The sequence below is a fragment of the Bubalus bubalis genome, chromosome 7, assembly GCF_019923935.1.
Source record: "Bubalus bubalis isolate 160015118507 breed Murrah chromosome 7, NDDB_SH_1, whole genome shotgun sequence".
In the NCBI taxonomy this organism is placed as follows: Eukaryota; Metazoa; Chordata; class Mammalia; order Artiodactyla; family Bovidae; genus Bubalus; species Bubalus bubalis.
Genome location: NC_059163.1, coordinates 70,867,285 through 70,877,094, shown reverse-complemented (window position 1 = coordinate 70,877,094; position 9,810 = coordinate 70,867,285).

Below are 9,810 nucleotides of genomic sequence, written 5' to 3'. Positions count from 1 at the left end.
GATCAAGGTGCTGGCAGGGCCATCTCCTCTGAAGGCTCTAGGGAAGGCTCTTCCAGATCTCTCCCCAGCTTCTGGAGCATGCCTGGGCTTGTGGCAGCATGACTCCAATCTCCACATGCCGTTTTCCCTGTACATGTCAGGGGCCAAATTTCCCCATTGTATCAAGATACCAGTCGTATTGGAGTAGGGCCTGTCCTACTCCAATATGACCTCATTTAAGCTAATTAGCGCTGCAATGACCCTATTCCCGAATGAAGGCACATTCTGAGGAGCTGGGGATTAGGACTCCAAACTATGAATCTGTGGGCAGAGACACAGTTCAACCCACAGCAATTTCCTTGGCTGTTCGTGTTTCTTAGAAGTCACAGCTGCATTTGGAGCAAGTTCTGGTTTGACCTCTCAGGGCTGGCAATGTACCCCTTCCCGGTTATATACATGGATCATGCTGAATTCCCCCTTGTTGGCCACCTGCTTTCTGTGCTCCTCGGGAGCCTAAACACCATCTGGGAGTGTGATGGCAGGGGAGAGAGAAGGACACACTTAGTGTCTGTCACCTCTGCTCATGTATGTGTTTCATCGTCCCATCAGACTTCACTTACAAAACCCAAGTTCAGAGGGAAAATCATTAAGGACCCAAAGATGGTGACACTTGAGCATTAAAGCAAGCAGGGGGCTCTCTGAGCCTTGGGTCCTGTGGACTGCATGGTTTGCACCCGCCAAAGTGAGCTGTCTCAGAAATGTGGCCCAGATCTCTTACCTGAGCTTCATCCTCTGTTCTATAGAATCTTAGAAACTTGTGGGTGACCAAATGCAGCCACTGACTTCCTGGGGTCCACGGAGGTTAAGCGCCTGTCCCAAGTTTCCCAGCGAGAACAGGCAGAGCTGGAGCCCCTCTGACAGGTTCTCAGGCCATCACTGTGTTCTCCATCCATCACCTGGCCACCTGCTTCTCAGCTACCTTGCTTATTAAGAATTAGCTCACTGTGGATACCCAGAGCACAGAGCGTTCTCCAGGTTCATTGTTCCCAGGATGTGCCAAGATGCTCCTCAGATGGGTCTGAATAGGGGCCTGACCCACTTTGCCTTCTTAGATGGCAGTGGAGGCAAGTGGCAGCTGTTACCATTGTTCAGGGCAATGGGACAGTGAGCAAAGCTGAGATGTTGGAAGGATCTGAATTTTCCCGTTCACTTCTCAGTGAAAAGCTCTGAATTTTAAGTGGGGTGCTGGAGAGTGAGGAAGCCAGAAAGTGGCCTTATCACACAGCAGGGGCTCAGTATTTAGACCTGGCCTAGGGCAAAATGCTCCAATGATGGAATTGAGTTTTAGGGTTCCCTGGACACCCCCTGGCCTCTTTCTTGTCTCAGTTAACTTTTGCTACATAACAAGCTACCCAAAACTTAGTGCCTTGAGAGAATAGCCATCCACTTGGCTCAGTATTCTGCAAGAAATTTGTGTTGGACTCCGCAGGACAGTCCTTGTCTGGCCTATCTTGCTCAGGTATTTGTGTCTATGGCTGGGGTTTGCTCGCTTGTAAAGGATTAGAGTAGCTTTTGACCATGTCATGCCACATTCTAGAAACATTCTAGAATAAGCCTGCTATGTTCTGTTGATCAAAGTGGGTCACAGGACAGCTCAGATTCAAGAAGTGGAGAAGAAATAGATTCCACTTTTTTTTGTGGGAGGAGCTATCAAGTATTGTGGCCGTTTTGTACTTTACTTCATAGACCCCAGGGCGCCTCTCAACATCTTGTGCCTTCCATCCAAGCCTACTACACTTCATCTATCCTTGGTCTCACTGCTTTTTACAAATCGCCACCCTCCTTGTTCTTCCAGGCTATTTATTTGAAATCTTTTATGGGAAAGAACCAGTTTATTTTGGAATGACTTGTGACAGATAATAGGTAACAGAAGTGGGAACACTAGTAGGTTTTTCTGGGACTCGTCTTATGATAGAACTTTTGGGCATTTTGGAAAACCAGGCCTTATATCTATCTTAAACTTTCATGATCATAAGAATTATCTGGGGAACTTGTTGGAAAATGCAAATTCCTAATTCCAAATTTTCTGGGAGGAACTTAGGAGTCCATGTATTTCAAGCTTCCTGGGTGTTTCCTTTTAAATAACTAGTTTTGGAAATACAAACTTATTTCAAAAGCATAAGAAGCATCTTGGCAGGAGGCAGGGAAGGTGTCTGAATCCCGGAGGGATAGACTGGGTCTTATTTATTTCTCTGTCCCCACAGCGCCTGACACCTGTGTAGTTGTCTTTCCATGTTTAAGTGAATTGAGTGGAGCCATGGTTCCCATGGGTGGTTTGTGTTCCAGAAGTATCACTTTCTTGTGAACATGTTAGGAGTGCAAATTTCCTGAGCCCACTCCAAGCCCACTGAACCAGAGACTCTGAGCTGGGGCCACAGTCTGCTCTAAGAGCCTTCCGGGTGGTTGTGATGATGCTCTCTTGAGTGTGAGAGTTGCCAGGCCGGAGCTGTGTACCTGTGAGTAGGGCCTCCTGGGCATATGCACAGGGGAGCGAGAAGGGCCCACCCAGGCTTGGAGGGAGTGACTGTGCACCTCTCCCTCCCTGCCCACCCCCCACCAGGCCGGACCCACTCGCTCTTCAGTGGAATATTCCCGCCGCTCCCAAGCTTGAGTGAGCTGGCCCTTGGGCCTGTCCTTACCTGTGCTAACACACTCACAACTTGCTAAATTCTTTCTTTTGCCTTCTGGACAGGGCCTCTGGATTGTTAGTTCAGGTTTCTGGGCTAAGAGAAAAATGATGGTTCCTGCTGGGCAAATAGAGCTTTTAAGTTGGTGTCAAGATTTCTCCCCCTTTCTTGAGCAGTTAATAAAACTCTATGCCTTAGGGGGAGACCTGAGGGATTAGGAATTAAAAAGGAATTGGCACAAGAAAGCCGCTATTTCTGCAGAGTTTCAGATGCACACTTAATTATAAAAGTGGGTATACCAGCATACACACACACACAAACATACACACACACAATCTAGGAGTCAAGTTCCTTAAAGCCAAGTTCTGCTTCATTACAGTTTCTTGGATAGCCTTCAGCAAAAAGGAACCTGAAAGTCCTCGTCAGCCTCATTGGCCACTGGACATTTTGTTCTCGGTACCAGAAGGACCCCCTCGCCCCTCAAGAGAAGGAGGAGACTGAAGAAGTGAGAAGGACATTGGTGTGGACGTTAGGATTTGACTTCTAACCCAGATAGCAGCACACATTCTTGAACTCATTGCTTCATCTCCTCAAGGAGTAGCCCCTTCGCTGTAAAACAGAACATACAAAATAGAAAGCCCAGAGATAAATCCACGCACATATGGACACCTTATCTTTGACAAAGGAGGCAAGAATATACAATGGATTAAAGACAATCTCTTTAACAAGTGGTGCTGGGAAATCTGGTCAACCATTTGTAAAAGAATGAAACTAGAACACTTTCTAACACCATACACAAAAATAAACTCAAAATGGATTAAAGATCTAAACGTAAGACCAGAAACTATAAAACTCCTAGAGAACATAGGCAAAATACTCTCTGACATACATTACAGCAAGATCCTCTATGACCCACCTCCCAGAATATTGGAAATAAAAGCAAAAATAAACAAATGGGACCTAATTAACCTTAAAAGCTTCTGCACAACAAAGGAAACTATAAGCAAGGTGAAAAGACAGCCTTCAGAATGGGAGAAGATAATAGCAAATGAAGCAACTGACAAACAACTAATCTCAAGAATATACAAGCAACTCCTACAGCTCAACTCCAGAAAAATAAATGACCCAATCAAAAAATGGTCCAAAGAACTAAATAGACATTTCTCCAAAGAAGACATACAGATGGCTAACAAACACATGAAAAGATGCTCAACATCACTCATTATCAGAGAGATGCAAATCAAAACCACTATGAGGTACCATTTCACACCAGTCAGAATGGCTGCAATCCAAAAGTCTACAAGCAATAAATGCTGGAGAGGGTGTGGAGAAAAGGGAACCCTCTTACACTGTTGGTGGGGATGCAAACTAGTACAGCCACTATGGAGAACAGTGTGGAGATTCCTTAAAAAACTGGAAATAGAACTGCCTTATGATCCAGCAATCCCACTGCTGGGCATACACACTGAGGAAACCAGAAGGGAAAGAGACATGTGTACCCCAATGTTCATCGCAGCACTGTTTATAATAGCCAGGACATGGAAGCAACCTAGATGCCCATCAGCAGATGAATGGATAAGAAAGCAGTGGTACATATACACATTGGAGTATTATTCAGCCATTAAAAAGAATACATTTGAATCAGTTCTAATGAGGTGGATGAAACTGGAGCCTATTATACAGAGTGAAGTAAGCCAGAAAGAAAAACACCAATACAGTATACTAACACATATATATGGAATTTAGAAAGATGGTAACAATAACCCTGTGTATGAGACAGCAAAAGAGACACTGATGTATAGAACAGTCTTATGGACTCTGTGGGAGAGGGAGAGGGTGGGAAGATTTGGGAGAATGGCATTGAAACATGTAAAATATCATGTATGAAACGAGTTGCCAGTCCAGGTTCGATGCACGATACTGGATGCTTGGGGCTGGTGCACTGGGACGACCCAGAGGGATGGAATGGGGAGGGAGGAGGGAGGAGGGTTCAGGATGGGGAACACATGTATACCTGTGGCGGATTCATTTTGATATTTGGCAAAACTAATACAATTATGTAAAGTTTAAAAATAAAATAAAATAAAAAAAAAAAAGATTTCACCTTTCCAGAAAATATTTTTGAAGGCACTTACAAATATAAATGCATGTGAAATGGCACTTAGAGATACATAAACAAAACTAGGAATTCGGTAGGATATTTGAACAAGACAAGTGGAAGGAAACGGGAAAGAGAAAGTCTGAACATTAAATTTGATTCTGAAAGTTTGGACAGGCTGGGAGGCCTGGGACAGGTACAATCAAAAGTTATTTCTCATCCTATCAGGTGAAGAAGGAGGTGGGTGAGCATGGGTAGGGAGTACAGTTGAGCTTGGGGTGGTCCGTGGGGTGTCTGTTTTCAGATGGGACTTCAAACAGGAGGCGAGTCTTTCAACTCAAAGAAGTACAAAGTGTCCCATCCTTTGTTGGATTTGCAAACTGAAAGGGGAGAGAGGCTACTAGTGGTTTAGAAAGTCAGGCAGCAGCCGGTGTTGTGTAGACTGGCTGGAGGGAGCCAGATGGGAATGGGGTGTCCCCATACGTCATGCTGTGCTAACAGACACCTCTGAAAATGAATAACAAGATGGGGGATTCTCCCTGCCAGCTCCCAAGACAGATCATGAAGCTGTAGTGAGGACAGGGTGGCACTGGCACAGGCAAATAGATCACTGGCAAAGGATAGAGAGCCCAGAACACTCCAGGCATGTCTGGCTGGCACAGCAGCTCAATGAAAAGAATGACACTATTCAGTCAACTTACTTACTTATTGGCTATTGGTTATTACTATGGAGAAAAATACAGTGACATCCCCAGCATCATATGGGCTGAAATTTTAATTGTAGAAAGACTAAAATATAAAAGTTTAAAAGCTTTTATAAGAAAATAGACCGTCTTTATGAACTTGATGGAAAAAAGAATTTCATAATGTTCCAAACTCACAAACCATCACAAAAACCAAAAAGTTCAATTTGTGTTAAAACAAAAAAATTTTGTCCATCAAAAGATACCTTTAAAAAAAGTTAGGAAGATATAAAGAATTAATATCTAGATTACATAAAGAACTTCTCTAAATTGAAGAGAAAAAGACAGGTTAGTAAAAGCAGGCAGAAAAGATATAATTTACTGAAGTGAAAACATCAATTGCTAACAAACACATGAAAAGATATGAGAAGATACTTAACTTCATTATTAATAAGGGAAATGCAAATTAAAACTAAAATTAGATGCTGTTTCACACCATCAGATTAGCAAAAATGCAAAGTCTGACAGGATCAAGTTTTGTTAGGGTATGGAGTGGTGGGACCTCTTACACACGCTGTTGGAAACTGGCAACGATAAGCTGAAGATACATGTACACTATTGTTCAGAAGGATACCACAAGATGGCTTCCCAGCAGCTCAGTGTAAAGAATCTGCCTGCAATACAGGAGATGAAGTTTCAATGCCTGGATCAGGAAAATCCCCTGGAGAAGGAAACGGCAACCCACTCTAGTATTCTTGCTTGGGAAATTCCACAGACAGTTGAGCCTGCAGGGCAACAGTCCATGGGGTTTCAAAGGAATCAGACACTACTTAGCGACTAAACAACAAAAACACCACTAGATATATATCCTAGATGAATTAATATATACACATACATACACATATGCAGGCATGTACCTACACATGTATGTTAGAAGACATGAAAAATAACAATCATAGAAATATTATTTATAATAGCAAAATATTGGCAACTTTCCAATGTCCATGCAGAGGAGAAATAAACTGTGTTATCTCTATAATGGAATTCACATAGCAGTGAAAAGGAATGAACTAGAGCTACATGAATCAATATGGATTAATTCCACAAACAGAATATTGATCAAAAGAAAGCAATTTGCAAATGAATATTTGCAGTATGATATCTACAAGAAAGTTCAATATACACCATAATTCTATTAATTGAACAGGGAGAATTATATATGCAAAGGAAAAAAAGAAACATAAATAAATGAAAAATCTCCAAAATCTGGGCCAAGGGTTCCTCCTGGGCAGGAAGAAGGGAGCAAAGGAATCTTGGTGGGCTCTGTAAAGGGGATTTAACTATGTTGGCAGTGAGTTTCTTTTTTAAGCTGGATTACGAGTTGTTATTCTTGATGCTGTTTTTTTGCGTGTGTGTCAAGCATTAAGGCAATGGCAATCCACTCCAGTACTCATGTCTGGAAAATCCCACGGATGGAGGAGTCTTGTGGGGTGCAGTCCATGGGGTTGCGAAGAGTTGGACACAACTGAGCGACTTCACTTTCACTTTTCACTTTCATGCATTGGAGGAGGAAACGGCAACCCACTCCAGTGTTCTTGCCTGGAGAATCCCAGGGACGGGGGAGCCTGGTGGGCTGCCGTCTATGGGGTCGCACAGAGTCGGACACGACTGAAGCGACTTAGCAGCAGCAGCAGCCGCAGCAGCAAGCATTAATAATAAAAGGTGTGGCCCTGTTGGTTATTGACCACGCACCCATCCTCAGAGATAAATCGGCACTGTGCTAATCCAGGCAAGGCCATTCCATTTCCCTTTGCCAGAGACTCACTTACCTAAACCCTCAGATTCTCCCTTACATGTGGGATTGGGCACATGACCTATCTTCAGATCTAAGACGAGGTCGGCTGGGGGACTTGGTTCTGGAAAACTTTTATTTTCCTCCTTTCCTTCTTGGGGCATCAGATGAGGATGTGACATCAGCTACTTGTGGCAGCCACCATGGTGGGGTGACAAGCCCCAGGGCGGAAGGCCAGTGCTCAGAGGATGGGAGAAGAGAAGAATCGTCAGAGCAGGGCTTATATCTGATGACATAACCAAGTCACAGAATGACCCTTGAGCCATTCAGAACCCACAGAGTTTCATGAAGTAAACAATAATTACCTTCATGGCTCAAGCTACTGGTGGTCTGGCTTTCTGTTACTTGTGGAAAAAGCTTCCTTTGTATTTGTTGATACAGAACCCAACAAGACATTCTCCTTTTACCCTTAGCATTGGGCTTGCCATGCAATGAAAACACTAAGCACTTTCCTTCAAATCTCTACTCTTTTTTCCCACATACAAGGCCCCTTATGTCCTGGCGAACTCCTCAGCCTTAAAAGCCCTCCTGAAACGTGTTGTCTGTAATGCTTTCCCAGCAAGCCCAGTCAGCAGCACTCTTCCTTTTTTCTGGCCCTGCATCCCCTTCTCTGTGTTATAGTCCTTCCCTCGTGCGCCTGTGCATTGCACCACGAGTCCTTTTAAGGCAGGACCCTGCTGCCGTCATTGCTGTGTCTCCAGTGGCTGACATAGTTGTGGGTGCAGCATAGAGACCTGGTAAAAGTTGGATAGGATGAATGATTCTGCTTGTATCTATATCTTAGAGGGAAAACAGATTAAGTACTGAAATGGATAATTTCACTACCAGGAGGAGGAGAGGTATGGGGAAGGAGGAATTTGAATGGCTTTCCCAGAAATGAACATGCCAAGGGAAACTTTTTCTTAACAGCTCTTGACGCAATACTCCATCAGTCACATTCACATCTACTAATGATTTGGTGTGCTCGATAGAGTCACATTTAAGCTCACCAGCCTAGTAAAATCCTAGTTTCCTTTCATTTCCCTATCCTAATCAGTTTTAAGCAACAATTGTAAGGACTTATTTTCTAGGAGAAAAATGAATGCGCAGGTGATGCTGGGCACTTGCAAAGCAATTGCCATCTCAGGACTTGAACTACAAAAATGTGGGTGACCTTTATTATTAAACAGAGACAGTGACACTCTTTATTATTAAAGAGATACAGTAACACAGCAATGCATTATTAAATTTTAATGAGTTTAAACATTTCCTCCAGTATACTTCTCTGTGTGAGTAATCATGAGAATAGAACAGGGATTACATTAAATGTTGCTTACTGCTTCTGAAAGCCTTTTTCTTTTTAAAGTAGCTGGTATGTATGTGTGAATGTGGAGGGGACTCAGAGAGAAATGAAAGACAAGGAGCAACAATATGCAGAATAACCTTGAGAACAACTTCAATGCATGGAAAGGTCGGCATTAGCTTTTGATGTAACCAGGGCCCTGGGACCGTTAATTGGTGCACGTGTAGATGAGAGCAGCCCTGGTTCAGAGAAGATTCCAGCTGCAACAGGAGTGGACTGAGACAGACTGTTTAAACAGATGTTCATTCTGCAGAGGGTCATTTGAAACACCTTACTTTTGGAAATGTAGGTGAATTATGATAGCAACATTTTACAAAATATTTATTATCTATCTGCATGTGCATGCTCAACGCGTTATATGCATTCTGTCATTTAAATTTATAAAAATCACATGAGGTTGATACTATTAAGATTTTCATTTTGCATAAAACAGAAAACTCATCCAGGAATCATAGAACCAGTAAAGCAAAGAGCTTCCCATTTTCCTGGGAAGAGGGTATAGCTCTTATTTGTGGGTTTACAAATGTTGTCTCTCCCATCAGGTCCTAGGAGAACCAGAACGAAGAGGGCCCCAGGAGCAGTCAGGACATGAGATGACCCATGTCTCAGCCACTAAGGCACAGAAGTTAACATTAGAACAGGGCGATCCTAACCAAGGCTGGGGCAGCGAAGGCCAACAGAGTCCTTGGTGGGTTTACCATCAGACTGGAGATCTGGGACTTTTCTCTTGTCAAATAGGATGCTGACCACCCAGAATCAGTGAGATTGCAAACTATAAAGCTCTCCTGATACTATTTTCAGTCTCTAAAGTGGGGATAACAGGAGCCCTGCTCACTGGATTGCAGGGAAAAGAGAATGAGAGGCCTTATGGAAGTCACCAAACAGAGTCACCTCCTGCCATGGTTCCCTGTCACAGAGGCCGTGGAGGCTCAGAGGTTTCTAGTAATTCTCATATTCTATACATCTCTTCCGTGCAGGGGGTGGTCCTTCCAGGGCTGCCAGATGTGATGACCTCCATTCAACACAGCACAGAGGAAGTCTCCTGACACCCAGACCCTTCGGTCTGCCTTGGGGTAGACTCATAACATCATCCCACCCCTATTCCTGGCTGCTCCCATGGCTGCTGGCCTCCTTTCTCTGGTCCTTCTTTTCTTTGCCCATCAAGATAT